This window comes from Parasteatoda tepidariorum, chromosome 9 (assembly GCF_982258835.1).
Source record: "Parasteatoda tepidariorum strain Cologne lab strain chromosome 9, Ptep-v5.0, whole genome shotgun sequence".
Classification (NCBI taxonomy): domain Eukaryota; kingdom Metazoa; phylum Arthropoda; class Arachnida; order Araneae; family Theridiidae; genus Parasteatoda; species Parasteatoda tepidariorum.
The window spans coordinates 78,095,532-78,116,783 of record NC_141763.1 but is presented as its reverse complement, the minus strand read 5'-3'; the positions used below and the strand labels follow the sequence as shown (position 1 = coordinate 78,116,783).

General features: G+C 28.7%; 1 protein-coding gene across 1 annotated transcript in view; it reads left to right on the top strand.

Moving 5' to 3' along the window:
* Positions 1-16,448, top strand: part of LOC107438015 (growth arrest-specific protein 1) — a 49,000-nt gene extending 32,552 nt beyond the window's left edge. The window contains exon 2 of the mRNA XM_016050177.4: positions 14,080-16,448. The gene's annotated coding sequence lies outside the window, so the exon portion shown is untranslated. The remainder of the gene's footprint in view (positions 1-14,079) is intronic.
* Positions 16,449-21,252: the final 4,804 nt, after the last annotated feature.

Sequence of the window (21,252 nt, the reverse complement as noted above, 5' to 3'; positions counted from 1 at the left end):
ATTAACAAATCTAAATGTAACTTATTGTCACCATTTTTGACGACTATAACATTTCCATAATGATGTATAGAGTAGTTGCTAAGTCTTGAATTTAGAATGATATATTGGAAATAAAAATAAATAAAGAAAAGATTTTTATGCAGTGTACGTTATTTTTTCATTTCGAAACAACAATAGATATTACTTATTATTACCATTTTCTAATCATAATAATTACATTTTAATTTATTTGAAATAGTAGATTGTCTTGAATTTTGGTTGTCAAACTGTAAATGAAATTGGGGTTTTCGCTGTGCTTTATTTTTTTCGCCTCGCAATAGAAAACTAAATAACACTATTTCTTTTAATCGCAATTTTTTGACGAATTTTAGAACTTTTTTTTAAATTAATTTATTTTTTGTCCTCCATTGAGGAATTAAATTTAATGCATACACGTGTTTATCTTCATAGGGTACTTGCAACTCGAGAGGAAGACTGCGTGATTTTGTCCAATCATATGATTTAAATAATGTCCGCAATTGATTCCATAGTTTTACAAGTTCATTGTTTACATTTTAGTTCATTTGTTTTGGTATCTGTTAATGACGGTTAAGCATTTCAAATTAAAAATATAAACTAAAATCTTACTTTTCTTAAAATTGTGTTTTACAATAAATGACAATATGAAATATCACAGCACTGATTCTCCGATATTTAGAAAAAATTCGTTTTCAAATAACTAAGTATTTAATTTTTTGAATTTTCAAAAAAATAAAGAAATAAAATCAATTTTTTTACTTATTTTCATTAACATATAGCTCTTTAAATTTCCATTAAGATAATAAAATATTATCATATAATTGTTTTATTTTATTTAGAATTGAATATTACTATTGCATGTTCGACTGGAGGAAAATCCTTAAACGGTCGCCACAGGTGGCGATCAAGTAAGTTAGATGGCAAGCGAAACCTGATGGAGGCAGCTGCCTGGGTAGGTCATTTATCTTCTATGACAGCCGGTATTCGGTCTACGGCTAGATATCTTCATTTACTTCTATTCCCCGTCACTTGCCCTTCCTTCTTCATTGCCTACACCCCTCGGCTACTTTCCTTCTCTGCCCAACAAAACAAAACAAAATAATAAAACGACATATTGTTCTAGAATTATTCTGCTCAGCTTACCATGTTTTACATGCGTCCGATTATAAGGAAAATCTGTTTTTGTAATTTAAAACAGTTCGTGCTCCAAGTGCTGTTTATGGTAATGATTTCTTGGATGAGTAAATAGTTTTCTGAAGAAGAGAGAAAAAAATGGGAATTATATTTATTATGATTTTAGAAAGAAAAAAAAATATTCAAGTTTTTTTTTTTTCAAATTAAGAGACAATTAGGGGCGCTAAATATCGTCGAATTTCTTCTGATTATATACAGATTTATTCAAAAGCTAATTGCTATAAATTACGATATAAAATTTCAGTGTTTGTACTGTGGCTGTAAACCTTATCTAATTATTATCGATAATTTGAAATGCATATTTTCAAATTATCAATAATAATTGGATTTAGGAATCAAAGTTAAATGTATATTTGTGATCAAAATTTCATCTTACAAGCTTATATACAATAGTTTTAACCGTTAATGCCGTTCTTATTTCCTGCAACCTTAATATGGTGTCACTCGCCAAGTTGAACCACATTAATAAAATAACTAAACTTGATTGTGATTGCACAGTTTTGCACATTCTGGAATACGTTTAACCGTTAATACCGCTCTTATTTCCTGCAACCTTACTAAGGTGTCACAAGCCAAGTTGAACCACATTAATAAAATAACTAAACTTGATTGTGAATGTTTCAATTCAATATTTTATTGAGATTACATGTAATTTGCACGATATTAGGTTAAGTATACTAATATAATAATTCAATAGTGAACCGATTCTTCTGAGAGGTAAACGAAAAACCTACATTTGAAAAACGATATTCCATTAATAGGAAATTTCATAACGTTGAAAACATCAGTTATCAACAATTTTAGAACTGTGAAACTATGATAATACTCATGTAAATGACACAAATAAAATACAATTTGTATGCAAACAATAGCTTAACAAATTTATGTTATTATACTTTCTAATTAATGAATAAAATATTGAATTTTTACATAGAATTTATAAAAAAAAATTCATAATTAAAGAAAATTAATAATAGAAATTAAAGAAAAAAAACTTTTTCTTAATTAAACATTAATCATAGAATACCTAAGATTAATGATCGAATATGTAAGGAAATCTATACTAATTATTATTAAAATAAGCCTATTCTAAAGATATTGAAATAAAATGTATCAGATTGAATCTTAGACATACATTACAGTGAGACCTGTTTTTGTGCGGTCCTTTTTTATGCGATTCTGTTTTTGTGCGATTGGTTTTATGCGATTTTATTTTAGTGCGATTTTTTTTGTGCGAATTATTTTTATGCGGTATATGAATCTTAACGGCGTTAGCACCAGTTTAATGTTTCCTATCAATGTGCATATGCATGTTGTGGACGAACTCTGATTACGTGGTCTCCTTGACAACGATGTATCTGAACTTCGCGATGCTCTGTTTATTTACTTTCATTAGTTCATTTATTATCGTCAACTCCATTTTCTCTTCTGTTTAAAATTTATTCTGCGCTAAACAAGTTGAAGTAAATCAGTAAAAAATCGTTTGCTGTGTTAAAATACTTAGTATTTTAAAATTAAACCGTTATTTTTATTTTGTAAATTCTCGTCTGCGTGTATCTCAAATACTATACGCTTCGTATTCAGAGTTTTATACACGATTCATTAGATTAAGGATTCATTTTATAGTGAGATTAAAGGTAAAAAAATTAATTACTTTTGTTTCTATTTATATGTAGTTTTTATGATTTTTATTTTATTTTATCTGATCACTGACTTTATGGTACCAAAAAACAAATCATCGAAATCCTATCTTCAAGCGATTTTCAACCAATTCATTCCAAGAAGATGCGCGTTTTGGATTACGACGAGTAGCAGCAAACTATTTAATGTATAATTTGAAAACTTCTACATGTATATGTACAATGGAGAATTAAATATTTTTAAAATTTCTTTAGGTCTAATTTAATTATTTAATTTTATTGAAAGCATTCTCTTATCTATTTCATAAATCATTGATGTATTTTCTGAGTCCGACTTTTCTTATGCGGTCCCTATCAACCGCATAAAAAAAGTTTTTGGTGGTATATGGTACAAACTTGTTTATTACATGTCAGAATTTATAAAATTTTCGAATTTTTTTTTGTGCGATTTCTTTTATGCGGTTCCTATCCACCGCACAAAAAAAGGTTTTACTGTATTTAGTATTTCATTATAACCATAAATGAAAAGTTTTATAAATTTATTCTAAAAACATACTGTGTTTGGGTATTGAACTTTATCCACCATGAAAGTGAAATGTAAGGCATCAGAATTCATTACTGAAGCCGAAAAAGATAACTCCAAGTATCAGTAGGTTCTTGACATCAGGAGCAATTCACACTTCAGAATACTGCATTTTAAAAATAAACACAGCGTTAAGCGGTAGAGTGCTTTCCTTTCATTTTCGTTGCTGACGAGATCTCGCCTCTTTCAACTGATATTCCATGTTTTTTTTTTCCTTCTCTTCACTTCATTTCTCCTTTCTTTTTTTTCCTTCTCTTTTTTTAAATTAAAAAAAAAGTTTAAAAGCGAATGCCTCATTGCATTTTGTTATCCAATTTTTGACCTGTTACATAAATATTGCAGCAATCTATTGAAGTGAGGAAGGAAAAAAAAAAGTACTACAAAATTTTTTGAGCAAACGTTTCTACAAATAGTGGAATTGCTTCAAAATCGTTTTCTATTTTTATGTTAGAACCTGTTTCATTCTTCCAATTTGGAGAAAGCGATACTTATTTAAACATTACAGCAGTGTCCAAATTTTGTGTTAATTCACTTTCCATTAATAATTGTAGCGATTCATTGATGTAAGAAAAAGACCGCAATCATGTACTACTTGCAACTCGAGAAGAAGTGAAGTGATTATGCATGTGATTAAATCAGATTTAATTGGATTCCTGTAAGCAACGTCACGCGTATATGTCGAACCTGATTGGCTTCTGAATCGACAAATGTAACGATTTATCTGCGATGACGTAACTTGCAGGTATACAATTGTTTGAGTAAACGAATCTAAGATGTTGAAATTTTGAAATAGTTTTCTATTCTGGTATAGTAACTTTTTGTTTTTTAAGAAAATAAGATGTGATCATGTGATATTTTTTAAAAAATTTTACGTTTTATTTTGGGCTCATTTCTTTATTTATGTAATTTTAAATAAAAATTGAAAATCGACGGAGAATTGGAACCTTTACTACAACTTCGTACTTTGATTATAATTATTCTTATTGGTTGCTTTCATGCAATTCTATTTAAGGTTATAACACATAATTTGAGGTTCTGTGCATCGTCATATTTTAATTAAAGAATTTTATAAATATGCCATGCAAGTTATCCTTTCGTCAGACTATTTTATTTTTTCGAATAATTTAAATATGAATAAAAAAAAAATAAGCGCTGTTAAGTAGAAACGATTTTTTTTATTTAGTTTTTTAAATTGTACTTCTAATAGGTTTTTTAAATTTTTTCAGTGGTTTGGTTTAAAGAGTTAAAAATCAAAAAAAAAAAGCGATTTTAATTCGAATCCGAACACAAGTGATTTCATTTGAGTCGCACTTGAAAATGTGCTCTGCATGTTCAATGAAACTTGGCGAGGAAAAACAGTTGGGCTGCCGTAGAAAAAAGTGTGCATCGTTCATTTTCGATGTTAATCGGCCGACAGGTAAAGATAAATGACTCAATTAAAGCATCACTGCAATGATCTGAGAGCTGTTGGAATTTATGTGAATCGTTGGTGATCAGAAAACGGGAAGAAACTGCGTGCTCTTGAAGCAGATACGGAGTAGTGGATGGAGGGGGGGGGGGATAAAAAGGAAGGAAAACAAGTTTTGTTGACCCTAGGAAAGAGCTTTTTTATCATCAAGCGAACAGGTTATCAATATGGAATCCAAAAACAGAGAAGTTTTGCTTAAATATACTTCTTTCTGCGTGCTTTTTTTTCCTCGCTTCACGTTTTCTTGACTATAAAAAATATCTCTTCAGAGAAAAATGTTTTTTTTTTCTTTTTCTAACTGATATCGATAATTTTAACTGCGAAAGTTGAGGAGGGGGAAAAAAATCCGTTTTTGTCCGTATCTCGGGCAAGGCATGAATTTTCTTTCATTCTCTGTACTATCTGTCCTCTTACTGTGGGAACAACGTTGGCCCAACTAATATGGTGCCTCTGAAAGAGTGACCAACAAATCTGCCCGGTAAATACCTGAATTTTTTTTATGGTACTCCTGAAAGAGTGGCCAACAAATCTGCCCGGTAAATACCTGAATTTTTTTTATGGTGCTCCTGAAAGAGTGGCCACCAGATCTGCCCTTCAGATGCCTATATTGACGAAAAGTCTTTCCCCAGGTATTGGCATTGGAGGAAAAGAAAAATTTTTTTCAGAAAAAAAAAAAAAAAAAAATTTGCAATGTTTTAGAATATTTATATAAAAAAAAAATCAATGAGGTTACTTAATATTTCTTTAAAATTATGTCATTTCCTTGCCTTTTTATTTAATTTTTTTTATTATTTTTTTATTTATTATTATTTGGTAGTAAATTTATTGAAAAGTGAAATTAGCAAAAGCAATGACCAAAACAATATCATAAATTTGCCTTTCATAAAAATTAGATTTTTTTTCTTTCATAATTCTTTCCTTATATATTTATAAATTTTAAAGAAACTTATAACAAATTACTTCAGAAATAAACCTTAGAAGGAAATCTTGAGAAGAATATTTTAATTGTAATAAAAATTATAAAAATATTCGAGAGGTAGGTCTTCTTAAGAGGCTTTTCTGCGCCATCTTGGATTTTCGATCAAATTTTCGATTTTCGTTTCCTCGATAATTTTGTACTTAACGTACTTGATGATATAGCATTATTCACAGTAGCCTGAAGATAGCCGCGATGGCTCATGGGATAGAGAGTTCGCCTTCCAGTGAGGCGAACCGGGTTCGAATCATAGCGATGGCTCATGGGATAGAGAGTTCGCCTTCCAGTGAGGCGAACCGGGTTCGAATCCTAGCGATGGCTCATGGGATAGAGAGTTCGCCTTCCAGTGAGGTGAACCGGGTTCGAATCATAGCGATGGCTCATGGGATAGAGAGTTCGCCTTCCAGTGAGGCGAACCGGGTTCGAATCCTAGCGATGGCTGGTCAATACGAATCCGCATCCGGCTTAGATCGACCACAGTGCTGACATGAAAATACCCTCAGTGGTAGACTGATCATGGGTTAGAGTCCCTTTGCCGCCAGCTAACCGTGGGAGATTCTCGTAGTCTTCTCCTCCATGTAACACAAATACGGATTAGTGCCATCAAAAAGTTCTCCAAAAGTCCTCAAAAGGCAAATTTCTCCCGATACTTGATCCAGGAATTCCCATCTTCTGGATTGAGTTCAAAATAACAAGGCTACGGAATTGAACATTACGTAAACCTAAAAATTGAGTCGAGTGTTCAACAATGGTTATTATTAAAGATATTGAAAAAGAAAGGTGGAAAATAACGGGATTGTTTTATTAAATTAGGAGAATTAGAGCTTGAAATTTTCCTCAAAATTTTAATTCAGTTTAAACTGATCAGTTTAGATTTTTCAGTTTAAACTGGTGAAAACGAATTTGGATGATTCTTATGACGTAAATAGCATAAAGACAAAGTTGATTATCAAACATTTAAAAACAGACAATTCTAAACAATTCACTACTGATGGCAAATCTATATTGGTATAATTTTATCATTAAACCGTCAGTAAATATTACCAATATAATTTCGTCAATATAAATAGAGAATCGAAATTACTTCACGCTTTGTACCTCAAGTTCTGTGATGGCGGTGAATTTTAGATTTATCGAAAGATACTGAGGAATAAAGTAAAAATTCACCATCACCATATTTGTGAAAATTAAATAAAGAGAATTAAAAGCATAATTAGAATTTTTCCTTCTCATTTCCACCCCTTGGACAGTTAAGTTTGTTTCGAGGGGGAAAGGCCTCTTAAATACTAATTTGAGATCCTTAATGGAATTTTTTTTTTTCAATTTCATATTGTATAAGGATTCTTAAAATTTACTTTAACAACGTTCATTAAAAAAATATCCTATAATGTAGGAAAATATTTTAAAATAATTTATTAGCCTCTGCGGGGTTATAATGAGCTAACTATAATGCATTATATTTTAATTACTTCAATTTGTGATTAATTCAAGGGTAATCTTTTTTTATCACCGAACTCATTTAACTCTTTTTCATTTAATATCCTTTTTTCACGACGGATTTCAGTATATAATGAAGTATTTTACAATGCAAATTGCTCCAAAGGATGATATTAGTCTGTAATTATCCTTTCTTTATAGAATCCATCCTGCTGCCTTGAGGGTTAAAAATACATAAAGTCTCTTTTCGATGACATGCACGAGAAAATAAAGACATTTCGTACGAATCAGTTTTTTTTCTTTTTTCTTTCTTCCTTTTTTCAGTTCGTTGAAATTACGTTCATAAAAAATGGTAATCATTTTTATAAAAGCGACCAAGTCTAAAGCTGGTTCTTCGTCCTCTCTCTTAATGAAGTTATTGAAAGAGCGTAGATCTAGTTTTTCTCCCCCCTTGTTCTGGAAATAAATGAATGAAAAAAGAATGGATTGAGCGCTAGGCAAAAAAAAAAAAAGAAAAAAAAAGATAAATAAATAAATAAAAATAGGAAGATAGACGCCGAAGATGATAGGAAGATTGTTTTGTTTTCTTCCTTTCCTTTTTTAACAGGGGTTGTATAATTATTTGACTATGTTATCTTTAAGTTTTATGTTTTGGAGTTCGAAATTTATAATAAAAATGCATATTTCTTGGTAAATAATATTCAATTATGAACGATTGAGTTATATATTTTATTAGTAAATTATTGATTCATAAATTCCAGCCGCAAATTAATTTACCTACTTTGCAAAGTCAATATAAAAAAAAAATAACAATGCAAAGGAATTTAATGTATCATTAGTAATTATTTCTTAGTTCATGAATAAATGTTCTTGCAATAAGATGTTTGTGTGAAAGCGATAAACTGTTCGTGTGAGATGTGCAGTTCTTTTCTTAAAATTGTTTGCTCAATTTCAAAATGTTGTGCAGATATAGATCTTGAAATTTTTTTTTTTCGGAATGCTCACTAAAGAATGTTATTGCATTAAGATATTTGTGTGAGTGCGACAAACTGCTCGTGTGAGATGTGTAGTTCTTTTCTTAAAATGGTTTGCTCAATCTCAAAATGTTGTGCAGATATAGATCTTGAAATTTATTTCGTCGGAATACTCACTAAAGAATGTTATTTCAATAAGATATTTGTGTGAGTGCGACAAACTGTTCGTATGAGATGTGCAGTTCTTTTTTTAAAATTGTTTGCTCAATTTCAAAGTGTTGTGCAGATATAGATCTTGAAATTTATTTCGTCGGAATACTCACTAAAGGATGTTATTTCAATAAGATATTTGTGTGAGTGCGACAAACTGTTCGTGTGTAGTTCTTTTCTTAAAATGTTTTGCTCAATTTCAAAATGTTGTGCAGATATAGATCCTAAAATTTATTTCGTCGGAATACTCACTAAAGAATGTTATTTCAATAAGATATTTGTGTGAGTGCGACAAATTGTTTGTGTGTAGTTCTTTTCTTGAAATGGTTTGCTCAATTTCAAAATGTTGTGCAGATATAGATCTTGAAATTTATTTCTTCGGAATACTCGCAAAAGAATGTTATTTCAATAAGATATTTGTGTGAGTGCGACAAATTGTTCGTGTGTAGTTCTTTTCTTGAAATGGTTTGCTCAATTTCAAAATGTTGTGCAGATATAGATCTTGAAATTTATTTCTTCGGAATACTCGCTAAGGAATGTTATTTCAATAAGATATTTGTGTGAGTGCGACAAACTGTTCGTGTGAGATGTGTAGTTCTTTTCTTAAAATGGTTTGCTCAATTTCAAAATGTTGATATAGATCTTGAAATTTATTTCGTTGGAATACTCGCTAATGAATGTTATTGCAATAAGATATTTTTGTGGGTGAGAGGCAGATTGTAGCTCTTTTTTTTAAATGGTTTTGCACAATTTAAAAATTTTGTACGGATAAGTATGTTAAAATTTAATTTGCCTGTTTTGTTGCCCATGATACAAAATATAGTTTTATGTATTAAAAAATACATATCCTTACTTCGCATCGTACAATAATAATAATAAAACGAGGTGATGATTAAAATTGTATTTGATTACAAATATTAGTTGCATGTAAATCAATTAACTTGTAATTCTGACTATTATAAGATTATTATTTTAATAGAGATTAATTACAAGCAAGTAAAGATACATGATTTCGGATTTTAAGCAACCATGTTCTCTGATTACTTTCCAATGCAATTCAAGGATTTCTGTTGGTCAGCATTTAATTGAAGGGATAATTTATGAGTGTTATTTTAATCGTGATTAATTACTAGTGAGTAAATCTATGATTTATGAATGCACGTAATCATGTTCCCTGATCACTTTCATGATTTCTGTTGGTAAGCGTTTAATTGAAAGGCTAGGAGATATATAATGATAAGCCACGTTTTTCAATTGCTCAGGGGAGCATTGCTGGAGAATAACATCATAATTTCCATGTAGTCAATGAAATTCTAGTCTCTAGTGGTTATCTAGTGGAATTTCTAGTCTAGTCTCTAGTGGTTATATAGTGGAATAGAGTGTGGCCTTTAAAATTACTTTTACATAAAAAAAAGAAGAAAAAACTGTATCAAGTTGACAATAATAAGTAATCAATGCAATTTTAGAAATTGCCTTTGAACACTTGAATAGCTGTAATCATGGTGTTTTGTATTCGTTGAATACATTTACTTACGATCAAGACTACAAGTGCTGTCATAAATATGACTACTTGGAATAACTTACGTGGTTGCAGTGATAAAACCATTTCCGTATGATAACAATATTATTTGTGCTGCCTATAAAATATTTTAAAAGTATTTGGCTCTATGTAATGCAGAAAAAAAACTTCATCAAAGAGATATTCTTATCGTGCTTAGAAGAGCACTTTCAATCATACTCTCGAAGTAAAAATTCTAAAAAAAAAAATAAAAAAAAAATAATGATGATAACAATAATAGAAAACGTAGACAATGCGCCTGAAATCTTCGCAGTGAATGAAATGTTAAATTATATGGTTGATCTTCTTCAATTCCTTAGCAATTACCTAAAAAGAAAAAACAGTTTTGTACACAACAAGTCTTACAAAGATGAGATGTAATGTCAAGAATTGAGGAAGGGAAAAAACGCGCCTTGTAATTCAGTCGAAAATAACAAATTCGATTTTAATCTCTTCATTTCAGTGGTACTTAAATTCTTTCAAACGACAACTATATTTATTAAAATTAAATTCCGACATCAGTATTCGATTGTATGTTAAAAACGTGTAAAATTTGTACGGCAATTGTACACGTTTGCTTCTTTGACTAAACTCCTATTTTAACTAAACTTTGACTAAAACTTTAATAATGTTTCTTCTATCATTATTTATAAGCATAGAAGAAGAATAGCTTCGGAACATAAGCTTAGCGTGATTGAAATTGAGACGGCAGACGATTTTCTTTATTTTTAAAAAATATTTGTAATAAAATCAAAAGACTAAAAATGCACAGATAATTTTTTTTAGAAATGCTTTTTAGTTCTTGAGTCATTTTCTGTAATTAATAAAAGAGTTAATAACTAATATATTGTTAATAATTAAACACTTTCGTGGAACCTAGCGGATACTGTTAATTTACTATGGAAATATTGTGAAGTCTGAATTTTGATGTTTTATTTTCTTAAAATTAAAAAAAAGAAAATCTTTTCTTTTTAATAATCACTTTCGGTAAAAGGTAAAGATTGCTATACATTCCAATTTTAAGGGAATGATTTGATAATAATGCAATTTTAACGATTTCTAAATGCATTTTTAAACAATGAGTCATAAAAAAATTTCGTTAATTTTATTCTATAAACACAATTTTTAATTATGTTTATAGAAATTAACGAAATGTTTGACGTTAATGCTCCTGTTAATAAGTTTCGTGATTTTTTTTCTTTAAATTGATTTAAAATCCGACGAGAAAAAGAAAATTTGCTACTTTTTTTCATTCTAAAAAGGTAAGCATTGTGAGATTTTTAAAATGCCTATTCATAAATGCTCGACTTAATTACATACCAAGTGCTGAATTTAAGAAAATAGCAAAATATTTCAAAAAATTAAATTGGATAATGACATTTTTAAATGAATAAATTAATTTAAATCTATTATTATTTGTTTGTTGTAATTTTTTTAAGGCTTGTTGATTGACCTCTGAACAGTTCCAGAATGAAATGATGCTTCGAATTATCGTTATTCAATTTATCACGTCATAAAAGAGACACAATTTTTCAAAAAATGGCTTAAATATTGTGACAGAAATTAATGAAAATTTCAAATGAAATTTTTACCGTTAGTCATGGCTCTAGTCAAACAAAAAACTTTTAATTTCATAAAAATATAAATTTATCAATATTAGATATTGATAAATTTATATTTATATTTTTTATTTCCTTTTATTATTTTTAATTATTTAAATTCAAGTGCCTCTGGGTGTTTTCTCTCCTTATTCTCCCAAGCATAATTTTCAACATAAATTTTATCTATAAGGTAAAAAATAAATTCATTTCGCATACATTTTTTTATCGTTAAATTAATTTACTTGAATTAGTGCGCATTATTGCTTTACACATTTGTTTGAATTAGTACACACAAACTGTATTTTATTTATACATTGAATTTTTAGAAAATTTTATTATTTTTCACGTTATATCGTGCTGCCCTCTAGTGACGTTTAATGTAACAAGATTCCAAAAGTTTGGTCATTTTGTCGTCATTGGCAGCGCATTGTAAAAAAATTAAATGGTGGTAACCAATTTGCTTTTAGGTTAATAAAATAATTTTAGTATTCATTTAATTATAAACGAATCATTTTTGGCTGTTGAACTTAAAAAGATTATTTAAATGATTAAATTATTTTGTTTCCTGATATTCAAAATATTTTATTTCATCTAGAAATAAGCGATTCTTTACAAAATTCTCTAGCTACTTTCTTATTTTTAATAAAACATTGCATCCCCCCAAAAGCAAAGCTTACTTTTAAAAATCTCATAACATAAATAAACATTTTCACTTAAATGACCACAATGGATTTTTAAAGCAATTACTTCATGTAAACCTCTTAATTGTTTTATTTGGGTAATTATTTTTAATTTTCAAAATGATAAGGTATACTTTGAGTTGCAAAGACTAAAGTGAAAACACACTAAATAAGGCATAAATCAATACAGAAATGGACATACTAAATTTTCGGTTTTCTACACAAGAACCTTTTTCAGTGTCTAAACACTAAATAACATTAGAAAAGTAAAGAGATAAACAAATGAAAAAATATATAAAATTTTAAATAAGGTAAATTCTAATAAAGCAAAAAATATTTCATTGACGAGCAATTATACTGTCAGTACATGAAGGCAAAACATAGCACAACATGTAATTTTGAAATTGCAACATTTAATTTTAAAACTTTTGTTCCATACAACTTACAGTTATTCCATTTGAATACCACGCATTTGACACCCATTCCACGCGTAGAACAATAAAAGTAGTACAGCAATTTTATTAAGTTATATTGGATGAAAAATAAATTATTTTTATTCTAAACGTATTAAAATAATTATTAAAAAATTATTTTATATAATTATATAAAAAAAATTATTCCAAGGCAACAAATTTTTCACCCATGTGTATGGTTTTAGCGACATTTGTGGAACATTGGCGACAACTGTCGCCATACTGGCGTGAACCCAAGCAATAGGGTCTGGGTGGTTTAAAGCTGTTTTTCGAAGCTCTGTCGCCAAGGAAAATAGAAAAGCCATGGTTTAAGTGCCTTACACTTGAAGGATTACGATGATTTTAAACTATATATAATCTTTCCGTGAAGAATTATCTGAACTTCAGAACAGACAAATGACCTAAATATTTTAAAAGTTATTGAACATTTTTAAAAAATGACAATTTGGCAACATTTTCCCACCTAGATGAAATAATAAAAATCAATGCTGTATTCTCAGTTTGTAAATTTTTGTGAACCCAGGTAATGCAGCATTGGAGTAAGCTCTTAAATATTAAAAAATTAGACCACAAACGCTTTTTATTTTCTCAAAACTGTGGCTTTTCTCCATAATGACGTTTTGTGCCATTTTTAAAATAAGCGTAGACAACGCTGGGTTTAGATAGGCTTAACTTGACCTAATGCAAACTCACAGCAGTTATAAAAATAGCATATTATTCGCAAAAAAGATAATTTCATATTACTACGGAGTCTCCGAAAAACAGCCATAAAAAATTTTTTATCCTCAAGTATAGTAAAACTTCTGCCTAAAAGTGGTTGCTGTCAAAATTTTAGAGGTCTATATTAATATAATAGTAGCAAAAAGTATAAAATGCGTACTCGTTCATTGGTTGTTCATAGAGGCATAAATACTATTCATACCTACTAAAAGGTATTTATACCATCTGGTTGTTAGACACTATTCTCTGGCTATAGCCAAAGGAGAAAGGGTGTGTGGGTAAAAAATTTTAAAAATATTTTTTTTGTCAAGAAATTTCCCGAACTATTGGAGAAGTATCAAAATACCGGAATTTTTTTTTTTGAATTTTATTATTTTCATTATTCTTTTTTTTTTTTGTCTCAAAAAGCTTACAAATATTAATGAATTATGCACAATTTTGGGAGGAAATAAGGCACGTTTTACTCTTTTGATTTTAGGAATACAAGTTTTATTGTTTATTATTATTCCTATATGCCTGTTTATAATTTTATATTTTTATCTTTCAGGTATTTCCTTCTAAAAGAAAGAAGAAACAGATTCATTTGCATTTCTTGCTGAAACCGGTGTTGAAAAAATATTACAGAGGAATATTAAATGTATTTTAAATCTTTTACCCTAAGAATATGGACTATAGAGATTTACTATAATGAGGCAGCTCTGTTTATTTCTTTGCTAAGAATTTCTAATGGTGCGTTAATATTCTTGTAAAACGTAATTCCATCAATGTAATAATCTTCATTGTTATATTCCTTTAATCTAAGTTATGAATTTAAGGAAAAATAATATTATTGTTGATTCACGTAAAATTTATTAAATGCAATTGTTAAACTTGTTTTGATTGTCCTTAGTATTTTGATAAATGATAGTTCCATCAATGATCTACATTGTTGTAATACTGAAATATGAATTGGAAGATAGCATTTCCAGTTACGTATTATTGTTGATTCAAGAAAAATTTTTTAAATGTAATTGTTGATATTTTTTTTTAAACTTTGTTTTATTTTGATTGTTTGTAATATTTTCATAAATGATACTTTCATCAAAGTAATGATCTACATTGTTATAGTTTTAAAATATTTAATCGGAATTAACAATTTAGGATAATGTTTTATTGTTCATTTTAAGTTAAGTCTATTAAATGCAATTTTTTATAATTTTTGCTTTATCTTATAAAAAACGTAAGATTATTTTAACCTAGTGAATAAATATTATGATATTTGTTCCTTTTTTTATAAAATATAAAATGTTTAAGTTATTAGGTACAGTTGTTTAAATATTTATTTTAAAGAAATATTTTGCTAACTTTTTCAAATCCTACTTTTATAGAAGAAAATCTAACATACTAGAGATTTTTAAAGGAGAAAAATAAATAATTTTGACATCTATTATTTATTTAAATCTTGATTGTTATGTTTACTACGGTTTAAAACTGTTTATCCGAGTTGCTAGGATGTTTACGATAAGTTTTCAAATCTTTCATAAGCCCTTAAGCAAAATAAAAAAATATATCATTTTATAGAACTTTAATGGTATGATTAATAAATGATATGATTTAGCTTTATTTATCTACCTCTTGCTTGTTTACTAAAAATGTTGCCAGTAAGGGTAACAATCTTGTACAACAAATAACCAAAGTTGTATTTTTTTTTTATTAAATCAAAAAGTTGTATTTACATTGAATAAGAATAAGAAAGATGTTTTTATTGAAATATTTTATTTAAGTTATATTCCTAATATTGTAAATATATTTGTTAATGGGTTTTGTAAACTCTGTATTATACAAGTTCCTTCTATAGAATAATCAAAAGTTTTTGTTTTAACCTTAGATAACTAAACATTCGTCCAAATGACTACCAACCCAGTTTTGCATATGCTGGGATGTTACCCTAACATCTTTAAAACGTTATCTGAATTACACGTTAACAAAGACGATATCTAGACAGTCTAAACGTTGAATTATGTCACTTATCTTTATTTGTTTGAGTTAGCTTTGCTAATTTGGTGTTGCTATGTTAAATATAGGAAATATAAAACTAAACTCATTTTTTAATTCATAGTATATGACTTAAGTATCTTATGTTTAGTTATCTGGTTTATGTTTAGTTATCTAGAGTTAATGTTAGTTATCTAGAGATATTCGAAAGAATGATTTACAAAGAATATTTTATATCAATTGTATCAAAGTATATTATTGCGATAATTTAATATGTATTGATTCGAAACATAATATTTTATTGTTTTTTTCTTCTTCATAAATTAGTAATCAATACTTATTGATTTTGTTGCATTCTTTCAGTTGTTGTATTATTCCCTTATATCATATCTTATATTGAACAAGCTTTTAAATATTTACATTGGCATTTATATCAGTTTTCTGTCTACAGTTAAAATAACAATTTCATATTTTTAATATTACTGTAAACATTCGTAAATATGTGTTATAATAAATTGAAAGGTTTTTGTTATAAATCATTTCTGTTCTATACTTTTAAAATTAAATTTGCATTATCAATTTTAAATAACTATAACTAGTCTACATGTTTACTGTTTTAATATGGAGGCATTTTTTTCTTCAGTTAAAATAATATTTAACTTTCAATTACCTTGCGATGGTTATTGTAAAACAACTGAAATAAATTAATATTTATTTGAATAATCTTTTAATGTTTTCTAAAGTTTTGTTTTACCCTTTCAATTAAAAGAAAAATAATTAATTGATGGAAAATATATTTGTAAATTATTTTTATTGTATTATAGTTGTAAAAGTAATTATATAATTGAATTAGACAAATTTTTAAAAAAATCAGATATAATAATGTACCAATGATATGAAAAGTGTATAAGAAAAATAAATTTATTTGGAATTTTTTTACCTTGTCATACTTGTGTGATGTTTACTTTATAAATATAATTCACAGAAAATTATGATTCATATAATTATCCTCTTATTTACTTGACATTATTATTAATTTTTTTTTTACAATCACTTTATTTACAACATTCCTTAAATCATCGCTATAATATTGAAAATACTTATTTATAATCTAGTTACTTAAGTTTGTACGACGGATGTTTTAATTGGAATATGAAAGCAATTTTGACATCATTTTATTTCATTAAAGCATCTTGAAACCACGCCCATTCAAGTTTACGTTGCAAATTTAATCTTAAAAAAAGAGAATTTCCAATCTAGATCGTTTGCATCCTGACCCCGTTAATCCGCAGCTGGCCGACATTGACAAGATCATTTACTACAAAAAAAAAAAAACTTTTTTTCATTCTGAATGATAAAAATCACATTAACATACTTTTAATAAACAACTCGTATACCTCAAAAGATGATGCTTACTCTTGATTGAAATAACAATAATAAAAAAGGAAATCTGGCAGCATTGCGCAATGGCAGACGAGAATCTAAAAATTTTGCTGTTCTATCTCTCAATGTTTCATCTACCTGGCATACACATATCGGAGGAGCCACACACGTTGGCCCAGACCACCCAAGTCGAGGAACGGTTACAGGGAAAGGGGATAAGGCAAATTGAAGGCCTAGGCATTTCACACTGTTTACAGGGAAGTAGTAGTTTTTATATTTTCCATTCTTTTCTTTCAGAATATTTTTTATGGAAAAATAAAAAAAATCAGTGGTTGTTTAGAGTTAATGTTTTCATTCAACATTAGAAAATGTTTTGTAATGGCATAATGAAGTGTGCTGGTAAATTATATATACTGCTAATGAAGTAAAAAATAGCTATTTAAGTATAAAAAGAGTGTAATAGTACATACACGTTAGTTTTCCATTAATTTAATTCTTCGAAATCTGCGTTTACGCTTTTTTTCTATTTGTTCGCTCTGACAACTTCAAATCGAACAGAGACAGAGCTGTTCTTTAAGTCGATATTAATGAATCACATATTGCATTTCGTGGAGATATTTGCGCATCCCACTTTTAAACTCACGCGTATAAACACAATTTACGAATAGTTCACAATAGTTCGACGCAATTCGAGAATCACCCTTCGCGTTTTGTGAGCAACGTATTACGAATCGAGCATAGCGATTGATTTCAACGCAATTTTCAAAACACGCCTTGTGATTACTATTAAGATGATCCATAGCCAAGTCGATCAATTACAAATCTTATAACGTGACACTTTCTGAGCTGATTTTTTGTCGTAATTCGCTTTAAACGGCACGTTTCGTGCTGATGTGGTTTACGAATCACATATCGTTATTTCTACACACGTAAATCGCAGACGTATTGTTCATAAAACAAAATATACATGAAAAATATACAAATATTCATAAGACAAAAATATACATGAGTTTTTTATGATAAATATAAAAAATTCAGCATAAATAAAACTAAGCCAGCATTTAAAAAACTATAAGTACTTGAGGGGTTTCAAATTTGGCAATTTCTTATCATATATTATCCTTTAATCTGACTCAAGATGATAAGATACTAAACACAATGTAACTGCTCTATTTCCTAGTAAAGGTTTCTTTTTTTTTTTTTTTTTTTCTAAGGAAAAAAAGAAATAATTATGGCACATCATCAAAGAATCATTATTACATGATCAATACAGCATCAAAGAATCATTATTATATAATTAATAATTGATTTTGAACTAAATTTTTTTTGAAAAAGAAGGGGGGAAAATTGGTTTAAGATTAACAATAGTCAATATTTACGAAATTCATTCAAGTTTTGTTTTCGAATGTTTTTATTTCATGCAATTAAAGTATTCTTTACTACCAACATTTAAAATTTCTTTCAGCGTGAATTTCGCAACACAAATAGTGGGAATGGTTTTATTAAATTAAAAAAAAAAAATGATAGTTATTTATGTGATAAATACCTAACTTGCTCAATTGCATTGTTCTCAAATTTTAGATTATTAAAAAAATTCAAATAAACTAAAAAATACCACTAACCATGTTAACCATTCCGATTTTAGGACGACGACCTTACACGTTTTAAAAGATTAAGTGAAATAAAATAAATTACAATAATTATAATTTATTAACAATTATAATTTATTGTTACAATAACGAATTAATTTCTGCTGTAAAGCATATAGATAATAATCAAATTAACTGTTCATAACGACGAATTTCTTTAATTTCACATTAGCTTTCTTAAGGCCTCTAACCACGCCATCTTCGATTTAAGGTTAAATTCTTGACATTCGTATCCACGATATTTTTTTTTTATACTTAACAAACTTTTGATGATAAAGTATTATTTGGTAACACAATATCTTAAAAAAAAAATGGTGAAAAATAAATTTCTATGAAGTTCCAAAAAAGAAAATAGAAACTTTTCTGGTGATTCTGAATTGTTAAAATTCACTGCCTCGATCCTCTTTTTAAACAGACGTTATTTGGTCCCATGGTCCAGAGCCAGAACCGTCCTCCCTATTCCCTCTGGCACGACAATAGCTGCCATAATCGAAAAATGGGTTTCAACTTCCAAGATGTTAATTTCATTATATTTTTCCTACATCGTGGGATTCAATTTTTAGACTACCTTCCTTATGAAAAACATAGACTCGTAGATGTAGACCATCAGGCAACCTGTCATAATCCGAGCACGCCGACAAAAAAAGAACATACGGATCTCAAAACCTTACCATTATCATTTTTAAGTGGTACAAAAAAAATTAAAATGAAATATAAAACTCTAAAAAAAATTAATCAGAGGATAATTAAAAATTTACAAAAAAGATGTCTAAATTGGGTATAATAGATCTATTAATATACACTGCTGGCCACCCAAATTGCAACACCAAGAAAGACAACAGATATCACAACAAAATTTATGTTGTAGATAACATGTTGACCAACTATCAAATGATTAAATTTATACTTTTGTGAAGTGTGGTTCCTGCCAAAATCAGTAGCCAGAGTAGCCGCCATTGTTGGAGATAACCGCTGCCACACGCCTCGGCATTGATTCAAAGAGACTTTGGATGTGTTCTTGGGGTACAGCAAACCAAGCAGCTTCCACACGTTGCCAAAGTTGATCTGGTGTGGCAGCTGGGGTTGTAATCTGGGTCAATCGTTGAGCAATCATGGACCACATGTTTTCTATCGGCGGAAGATACGGAGAGCGAGCTGGCCAGGGACGCAATTCAATCTGGCGATTGACGAAGAACCCTTGGACAATGCGTGCCACGTGTGGTCGCGCACTATCCTGTTGAAATATGGCTGTGGGCAAGCTCTGAAAGTAAGGAAGGACAACTGGCTCCAGCATCTCGGAGAAGTAGCGATGGCTTTTTAAAGTACCGACAATACGTACTAGAGGAGTGCGAAAGTGATATCGTTATTTGAATAAACCACAATTGCCGAACTTGAAATCTCCAAGCCTTAAAGAGGGCTTTGAAGTGGCGCCACAGGCGCGCGTAATGTGCGTCTGCGCTGAAATTCTAATAATTTGTATATCTCATCTCCGCTAATGCATGTTGTAAATGTCATGTTATTTGCATGCTTCCTTCAGGGTGTTGCATTTACGGTGGCCAGCAGTGTCTTTTACCAGAGAGTGCAGATTATATATATATTGTATAGATAAAATAAACATACAAAGGTTAGAAAAAAATTATGGAAACACTTCTTAACTAATACATTTCTCAAGAAATACCTAATATTTTAACGCTTTCTTGTTTAGGTCATGTGATTACTCATACATATCAATAAAGTTCGAGGTTTGAGGGACTGGCAGAAATAAGTATTTTTAAACACTATATGCCAGAAAATCGAGGAATAAGTTTGTAACTTGCATCGATTATTTTGGTTGTTACTGGCAATAATTGCATAAAATTTTTGAAATTTCTTACATTTTTTTGGAAATATGGACTATTTTATAAAAACGAATTTTTTGACTAGCACTATTTTTTTTTATATAATTTTAAAAATGTTCAATAAAATTAAACAAAATTTCTGCAGCATCAAAATTATTAGTTTAAAAATTAAAAAAAAAAAAATCGTTAAGAACTGCGCAAGATAAGAATATTTAAAGTAATTCTTTTATTTTACACAAGCGCAGAAAAACTCAGAATTCTTTTCTTAACAATTTTGTAGTGAATCGTATTTGGCAACTAATGAAAAAAAATTTGAGTTGAATATCTTCAAAATCCAAGAATTCTCAATTCTAGTTTTCGTACCCTTAATAAAAAAAAAAGTTCAAAATGACCAGGAGTTCTGCACAAATTTCATTTTATATTCTAAATCCAGATATATAAAAAATAACATCAGAATTGTAGGGTTTCATTCCCCATAAAAGATTGTTTTCTTTCCTTATACATCACATTTTGGTGTACAGATGATAATAGTGAGGTATTATCATTTGGAATTAATTGTTTTATGATACACAAAGAAATTTGTGGAAAACCCTTGATCATTTCGAACTTTCTTCCAAAAAGTACTAAAACAACTTAGAAAATTGCTTGAAACTTAGTAATTTTTAAGATATTCAATTCAGATTTTTTTTCATTAGTAACCAAATACAATTCACTATAAAATTACAAAAAAAATTTATTTAAATTTTTCCACGCATATGAAGTTTAAAAAACCCACATTAAGTACACACATCTAGCATTGTTTTTAACGATTTTTTTTAAAAATTTTAAACTTATAATTTTGCAATTAATTTTAAATTGCTCCAAAAGTTTTGCTTA